Below are 9,075 nucleotides of genomic sequence, written 5' to 3'. Positions count from 1 at the left end.
CTGAAGAACAAGATTATCAATATGGGATCTCAAGGACGACACAGAGTATACCCCTGACGAATCGAACGTCCAAATCCATTTTGAAGAGCCGTCCACGTTTGATACTTGCTGAAAGTAATTCAAAAATGGCACTTGATCTTTCCCAAGCGATATTGGTAGACAAACAATTGACCCCCAACAATTACTTCTCCTTTTTGCAGCCGTAGGACGGGAAAAGCCACCATCAAGTCCGTGAATGGACTTTATCACCGTGGCCCATATGCTGTCAGGGTGTGTTTTGAATCTCCACCACCATTTCCCCATTAGAGCCAAATTCTGAGCCTTTAAACTACCAATTCCTAGACCGCCCCTATCTTTAGCTGCTAGTGTCTTTCCCCAAGTAATCCAGACCATTTTCCTTGATTCGAGGCAACCGCCCCAAAAGAATCTCATCCGGATCCTTTCAAGCATTTTAATAACCTTTACAGGGGCCTTGTATATAGAAAAGTAGTAAGAACCAAGGCTGCTCAGAACTGCTTTACATAAGGTCAAATGACCTCCAAACGACAAGGTGGAAGCTTTCCATCTAGATAACTTCGCCTGAAACTTCTCGATTATAGGTTTCCAATGCGTGTCTCTTGCCATAGAAGCACCCACTGGAAGCCCTAAATAAGTAAGGGGAAGAGAACCAACTGAACAGTTGAGACTCCGGGCCACCAGGTCCAACTCGCAGCTCTGGACACCAAACCCATATACTTTGCATTTTGACATATTTATTTTAAGACCTGAAGACAGCTCAAAGCATCTAAGAATTCTAATCAGGTTTTTTGTATTTTCCAAAGTCCACATACCCATAAAAATTACATCATCGGCATATTGTAGATGGGAAATTTCAGGACCATGCTGAGGGAGCCGGATATCTACAAATATGTCTTTTTCTTTCGCTGTTTCCATAGCGATGTGTAGCCCTTCTGCTGCAATGATGAACAAAAATGGGGATAATGGATCGCCCTGTCTAACCCCACGCTCCATATCAAATTCTGATGTTGCTGACCCGTTAATAATTATCGAGACTCTAGCAGACGATAAGCAACCTAGAATCCATGAATGCCATTTGACCCCAAATTCCATTTGCTGCATGATTGAATCCAGATAATCCCAGCTAAGACTATCGAAAGCCTTTTCAAAATCTACTTTAAAAGTAAATGATTTCTTTTTGTTTTTCTTTATCCATCCGATAACTTCATTTAAAATAAGAGGCCCATCAAGTATATTTCTGTTTTTAATGAAAGCAGTCTGAGTTTTGCTAACCACCAAATGTACCACCTTTTTTAGTCGTTCGGCTAGGACCTTTGAGATTGTTTTGTACAAACACCCGATGAGACTGATTGGGCGGAAATCATTCATTGTGATCGGGTCTTGAACCTTCGGGATGAGAGTGATAAAGGAGGAGTTGCAGCCTTTGTCAATGTGCCCCGTGGCTTCGAAGTGTTTCACTGCAAGGTATAGATCGCTTCCAACCACCTCCCAATGTTGTTTTAGAAAGGTGAAAGAGAAACCATCAGGACATGGGGCCCTATCCGAGCCCCAAGCCCAAATGGCAGATTTGATTTCTTCAAATGAAAAAGGCTCTTCTAGGAACGTGATCGCGTGGGAGGGGGGGGGGGCAGTTTTTTAAAATTTGGATTAAGGAACTTAGGACGTGATTTGATCGGCTCAGTGAATCTCCCAGCAAAGTGCTTAAAGACCAGCTCTTTGATTGCACCAGGTTCGTTTATCCAGAAGCCATTTTCTTTGATGCCGTTAATCCTTTGAGATCTTTGATGCTTGTTAATAAGACCATGAAAAAACGCACTATTCTCATCACCCTCTAGAGCCCATTTTGTCCTAGATTTTTGTTTTAAGTCTTCGATACGCCTGGACTCGATTTCCATGATTTTCTGATGGGCCATCTGCCGACTTCTCAGAAGTTCTCCATTTACCTGACTCTTTTCAGCCAAGAGATCGATGTAATTTATTCTTTTTGTGAGCACCTCCATCTCCTTTCTAGATTTTTCTACAATTTTTTCCTCCATGCTTTGATATGCTCTTTAAGGTTTCTCAGTTTACCTACAACAAGGGATAAGGGGGATAAGAGCATCCGATTCTTTGAGATATTGCAAATTAACCATCCGCTCCTTAATATATCTTCAAAACCTGGATCTTTTAACCAAGACTTGTAAAATCTGAATGGGGATGGACCGAAATCCAATTGAGAGTCACACATGAGAATAGTGCAATGATCAGAGTGCACCCTCGGCATGGCTGTGACATTTAGATGTGGCCAGAGATCCATAGTATTTAGGGAGACAAGAAATCTATCAAGTTTACTGTGTTTATCCCCAGATGAGTTCATGTACGTAAATCTTCGACCCCCCATTTTAATTTCCAATAAACCAAGGGAGTTGATGAAATTATTGAAATGAAAGGTACTTTGACAGAAGACGGATCCAAGTCTTTCTTCAGGTAAGCGGACTACGTTAAAGTCGCCAAAGACGAACCAACAAGAGTCAGGGTCAGAATTAATAAGATCGGACAGATTTGACCACAATATCCTTTTCCTCCTTGGATCTTGCGGGGCATACACATTCACAAAACAACATTTTTTTCTCGACTTGAGCCATATACCCCTGATTGCGAGGAAGCCGATACCTTTTATTGAGTTTGAGACCTTTAAGAGGGAGGGGTCCCATATGGAAGCAATTCCACCAGAGAGCCCCGATGGATCAACGATCTCACATTGAAAATTTAGAGAACCCCAAATATACCTGTCTAATTTATTTTTAACCTCCATGGATTTTGCTTCCTGGAGCCCCACAAAGAAAGCATGGTTTTGAAGACGACATTCTCTGATCCAACTCCTTTTTACTTCACACCCAATTCCACGAATGTTATTGGAAAGAATATTCATTGATCAATAATAGTCACTCCTCGGGCTCTAATCATCTGCTTTAGTTGGCCAAATCTGTTCCCAACCTGGAAGCCAACTAATTCTCCTACAACAATGGTCTTTTCGACCTCAACTGAAGTGGCATCCGAGTCAAAAGGTTGGGTCTGTGGGACTGTAGGTTGCTGGGACCTGGCCACAGTCGCATGCGAATTTTGGGGATCGACTATGGGAGGTATGGGAGGGGATATCCGAGAGCGAGGGAGATCAGCATCGTCACTAACATTAAATGGATCTACTCATTGAACAAAAAATAAAGATCTCCGAGCTAATAAAAACTAAGAATATTGACTCATAAACTAATAGCTAATCAATCCATAGAATAAGCTCTATGAAACTATGTTAATATATGAACTAGTGAAAATCAACTATATAAATGCAGTAGAAAGAAAATTAGCGTAATTATGAATAAAACATCTATCATTTTACTTAGCTTCAAAAGGTAATCACCGTCGATATGATTTAGGTTGTTTTGGGCTTTTGGCATGTAATATATAAAAGTTTATTTTTTATTTATTTATTTATTTTTTTTTAAAGTTGTTTATTAGAATATTCCAAATACATTATATATATATATATATATATATATATATATATATATATATATATATATATATATATATTAATTAAAATTGGACAATTTAGGAATAGTGTCTAACCAGGGATGGGTTTAATTCCTTAACCATAGTCAACGCTTCATCCGGATCCTTCAAATGAAGATCCTTCCGGTTTCTTCTTTCCACCGTCCTTATCCAAACCTTCTGCTTGAAACCACCGTTTTCTCCACAGGTTTTCGCCATTCCTTTCTTTCGCTCCTCTGCAAATCCACAGCCTCCATGTATGGACTTCTGCCTTCGAGTTCCTTCCAAGGTCTGATGCTCTTCCAAGCAACGACTTTCCCCACTCGACCTCCACCTCCACCTGGTAAGGTAATTTCTTTCATCTACGGCTTAACGATTCTCGATGTTTAGTTTAGTTTTCGCTCCCCAAGGTCTTCCGCTCAACTTCTGTCTTCTTCACAGATCTTCCCAAACCAGGGTGGTATCTTACTTCGAATTTGTGTGTATTTTTACCATGACCAGGGTGGTATCTTACTTCGAATTTGTGTGTATTTTTATGACCAGGGTGGTTTCTTACTTCGAATTTGTGTGTATTTTTACCATGACCAGGGTGGTATCTTACTTCGAATTTGTGTGTATTTTTACCATGACCAGGGTGGTATCTTACTTCGAATTTGTGTTTATTTTTACCATGACCAGGGTGGTTTCTTACTTCGAATTTGTGTGTATTTTTACCATGACCAGGGTGGTATCTTACTTCGAATTTGTGTGTATTTTTATGACCAGGGTGGTTTCTTATTTCGAATTTGTGTGTATTTTTACCATGACCAGGGTGGTATCTTACTTCGAATTTGTGTGTATTTTTACCATGACCAGGGTGGTATCTTACTTCGAATTTGTGTGTATTTTTACCATGACCAGGGTGGTATCTTACTTCGAATTTGTGTGTATTTTTATGACCAAGGTGGTTTCTTACTTCGAATTTGTGTGTATTTTTACCATGACCAGGGTGGTATCTTACTTCGAATTTGTGTGTATTTTTACCATGACCAGGGTGGTATCTTACTTCGAATTTGTGTTTATTTTTACCATGACCAGGGTGGTTTCTTACTTCGAATTTGTGTGTATTTTTACCATGACCAGGGTGGTATCTTACTTCGAATTTGTGTGTATTTTTACCATGACCAGGGTGGTATCTTACTTCGAATTTGTGTGTATTTTTACCATGACCAGGGTGGTATCTTACTTCGAATTTGTGTGTATTTTTACCATGACCAGGATGGTTTCTTACTTCGAATTTGTGTGTATTTTTACCATGACCAGTGTGGTTTCTTACATATTTGTAATTTTCAGGTTAATCTTTTCTGGGTTGGGCTACCGACTATTTTTGATTTGGCGAACCCTTCATCGGTAGGTTTGGGATCGAAGTCATCAGAGATTGAAGATATTGTGAAGGCGGAGTTTTTAATCATAAAATCGTGTTGGTAGTGGCGTTCTAATTTTTGAACCTGAAAATAGAGAATTTCGTCTTATGGTCATAGGTGATTCCACGAAGAGGGTTTTTAGTTTGGGCTACTTTTGATTTTGTAAAGTGTTTGGGGTTTCTATCTCGATGGTCAGTTTCATTTTTCTTATATTTCCTTCATACAAGCTGTCTAATTTGAGTCTGAGGTGTCTTTGGGACTGACACTGACTTGTGGATGCAGGTTACAGTAATTGTGGGAAATATTCACATACACAGTGACCTTAATCTTCATTTTCGAGACCAGGTATTCTCATGATTTCTTAATTACATCATCTGTTTAGTGTTTACCTGTGTTTAGGTGAAGGAAGATGGGGTTTTTTCCAACAAACATATTGGTATTTGCATCTACAAATCCTGCTGGCATTTTATATATGGTGAAAGCTTCTGAATTCAAAGGTATATGTTGAATTCAGATGGGGTTGTCCCTCAATATTGTTGTTAAATGGAACGTTGTGGCAGTGTGTTCTAAATCTTCATAACACTATTACTGTCAAACAAATTTATGTAAATTCAGAATTCATTTAATTTGTAATTTTGTATTAAACTTTTCAAACTTTCTAGAAAACAGAAAAGAGCAAAAATAGATGACCACATGGAAGATTCAACCGCTAGAAATCATTATAATTCATTATGGAGAACAAGTAATTGTATTGGACAGAAGGTATTCAGAGATTAAATGTGGAAACTTTTGATTGGGAAATCTGGATTAAGAGTTATTAACATTTTTCTTACCCTTGGTTTACTTAAACCGTTTATTTATTATTTTTTTAAATTTACATGATGTTATGGAATTTTAGGGATCTTGAATTGCATTATATGTCAACAAATGATCTAAGTGGTTGGAAGAACCATGTACCTTCCATAATATTTTTGAGGATTTAATGCGAAGGTAAAAAAACTCTTATTATTATTATTACTATTTTGGATAGTTGTTTTGATCAACAAAGGAAGAGAACCACCATAACTTTTTTTTATTACAACCTATTCATTTCAAATAAAAGGTAGATATGTCATTTATGCTATTGCTCATAGCAGCACAGACATGGATGTTGCAAAACGGGTTTGACGTGAGGAGACTTGGAGCCAACAACTAATTACATGAAGAATTTTGAAGTAAGGGATCAGGTTGCTATTCTTTGTATCATGATTGCATTTTTATATGTGTAAAAAACAATCATTTTCCCTATTAAAAACTCTTACAGTTGGTTCTGATGTAGGTGGTTTCAAGCTAAGGAAAAAGGTAAATTTACGTTACAAAATTAGGGTTTTTTTAATAAATATTTAACAATTTTTTATGGGAAATCGGCACACCATAGAAAATTATAAAGGCACCATTTTTTATATGGTTGAATTTGTACTGCTCTCACAAGCTATAACGAACAAATGGTTTTAATTTATAAATCCTTTTACTTATGTTTCAGCCCAACATTCTTTTCTAATATTTTTAAATAACTGTAAATAAATATGTTTTGTGATAGCATGAAAAATTGGTTTACATCGAGTTGTTATGGTTGTTGGATAATCATGTTTCTCTTTATGTCCAAATTACAATGAATATTATTAAATTCAATTGGAATGACTCAAAGTTCTATATTTTTTTGTCACTTTTCCTTTGAATTTAACTTTAATATGGTTTCAATGAGTCATTACATCATAGACTTCTCAACGACTCCTCCATTAATGTTTACAGGTTTTGTGCCAACGAATTGTAGTAATGATTTTTTTTTTTTTTTGCATTTATTTCTTTAACCTTCATATAATTGGGTAGATCTATTAAAATAAAATAGGATGTTATACTAAGCAAATTTGCATTCAACTCTGTATATCCACATTTAATAAAATCATGTATTTTGTCGTTTAGGTATGACAATGAAGAACCGAACAAACTGCAACAATATTTCTGCTGTTGCTATACGCATTTCGTAAGTATGTCATGGGTTAGATGATGTTGGAATGTGGTAAGGAAATGCAAACCCTTCGCTTTTTTTCCAATATTTTCAATAATCTTCGCTTTTTTTTTTCCGAGATTTTCATAAAAAAAACTCATTTTTCCTGATCCTAATATCATATTTCAATACAGTACAAAAAAAATCCTTAATTTCCTTATTTTAATACAATTGTTTATTACCGGTTCGTTGTCCACCTCCCCTTTGATTTTTTTAAAAGTTTTTTTATTGCAAGAAACAGCAACGTACTTAACCTCTATACTTTAATTTTTACCCATAATAGCAACTTACTTGGAGTTTTCTATTGGTTATAGAAAATTTTAACCTTTTTGTTTTCTCTTCATTATGTGACATGAGATCAAATGGTCAATGTTTCTATGTAAAAGATTGGATGTGCATTTGCTTATCAAGAAGAGAAAGCGAAGGACTTAGGTCAGTTCTCAAAACCAACTATACAGTGGTTAAAGTAATTTCGCACTTTATACATGCTTTGGTGTAACTTGGGATGTCACTCTTCAACCGGTTTATACTGCCCCTACATACTATTTTTATAGTTTCAAATTTTTTATTCTAACATTTTTGGACCAAACTGCCCCTGCATACTGTTTCTATAGTTAAATATTTTGATCTTACGATTTTTGGATGAAACTGCCCCTGCATATTGTTTTTAAACTGTAAGAAAGTTGTTTTTAACAGTTTTAGACCAAACTGCCCCTGCATACTAATTTTATAGTTAATTTTTTTTAACAATTTTGGACGAAAATGCCCTTGCATAATGTTTTTATACTTAAAAATATTTGAATTTAACAATTTTGGATGACACAACTCTTGCATATCGTTTTTATAGTTAATCATTTTTTATTTCAACGGTTTTGAACTCAGATTGATGTTGAATATATTTAAGTAGTAAATTGAGTAAAGAGCGATATACTTTGCATTTTGTTTTTATTCCTTTCCCAAAAAACAAAGTACATAGTCATTTTTTGTTTTTCCATCTTTAGCTGCTAAATGCAATAAATAGCAATGAGCTTTAAATTTACACATTTTTTTCAGTTTTTTTTTTTTTTTTTTTTTTTTTTTTTTTTGTAATTTCTTTTATTTTTTTTTCAAAAACCAAACTACATTGCTATTAGGTGCATTTTCCATTTTTACAAGTAAAATGACCCAAATGGCAACATATTTTCAATTTATATGTATTTTTTTTTCCATTTTTACGAGTGAAATGCCTCAAGTGCATTCTCATTTAGGAAAGAAGAACCATGGATACACCAGCCGTCGGATTTGATCTCCGATTTCACAAGTTAACTATTTTTTTTTGTTGTTTAAGATTACATTTTCTAATTTTATTTTTATTTTTTATTGTTGCACAACAGCTGTTCGCTGGAATACCTACATGAATCTACATGTCAAGAATAAAGCTTTTTTTAGTGAATTTGTCACTGTCATTTTTCGTTGATTTGTAGTATCACCGGGTAACTTTTGTTAATTTTTATGTGCCTTTTACTACGTTTAATATATAGATTGGTAATAAAATGAATGAACATTAATAGATCATGCATTTGGGAAATTGAGTTTATGAAAATACTTTTTTTTTCAGGGGCAGCTGTTGCTTGGAAAGCTGCAAATTTAAAAACTGGAACTAGGTGCAATTAGGAAAGCTGTATGATTCTTATGATCTTATATAAATGATTCTTATGAACTTATATAAAAATACAACTTTAAAAGGGTTCATAAGAGTAAAATGGGACAATGTATGTTTTTTAAATTGACTTGCCCCATAACAAAACTTAAACTATAAACAAATAGTTGACCGAATGACATTTACAAAGAACAAACAAAGAAAAAAATTGTCGGCGTCCGACCCCCGCAACGCGGGGGTCCCCACCTAGTTCTAATTATAGTAAACTCATAATCCTAAATGGTATTTCATATTATTTTTTATCTTACAACTAACTTATTGATTTTTTTTCTATAAACTATCATTTTTTATCAATTTGCTTATAAACTAGCAGCCAACTTTTTAAATAGTATATCAAATATAATATTATTAAAATTTGATTTAAGTTTGAATATAACATA

General features: G+C 35.1%; 1 long non-coding RNA gene across 30 annotated transcripts; it reads left to right on the top strand.

Moving 5' to 3' along the window:
* The first annotated feature begins 3,671 nt into the window (after window positions 1–3,671).
* Window positions 3,672–8,761, top strand: LOC145066251 (uncharacterized). 30 transcript variants are annotated; one of them, XR_013688687.1, is made up of 11 exons: window positions 3,672–3,889; window positions 3,988–4,048; window positions 4,879–5,140; window positions 5,232–5,446; window positions 5,612–5,711; window positions 5,848–5,939; window positions 6,086–6,175; window positions 6,268–6,290; window positions 6,912–7,428; window positions 8,370–8,468; window positions 8,594–8,761. It is a non-coding gene; the product is annotated as an uncharacterized LOC145066251 (long non-coding RNA). The 30 variants fall into 30 exon arrangements; XR_013688700.1 differs by lacking the exon at window positions 3,988–4,048 and having other exon boundaries at window positions 3,672–3,894; window positions 5,232–5,294; window positions 5,332–5,446; XR_013688683.1 differs by having other exon boundaries at window positions 3,672–3,894.
* Window positions 8,762–9,075: the final 314 nt, after the last annotated feature.

This window comes from Lactuca serriola, chromosome 8, assembly GCF_051521515.1.
Source record: "Lactuca serriola cultivar US96UC23 chromosome 8, Lser_US96UC23_V15, whole genome shotgun sequence".
Taxonomy (NCBI): domain Eukaryota; kingdom Viridiplantae; phylum Streptophyta; class Magnoliopsida; order Asterales; family Asteraceae; genus Lactuca; species Lactuca serriola.
This window is presented reverse-complemented; position numbering and strand designations above follow the sequence as displayed.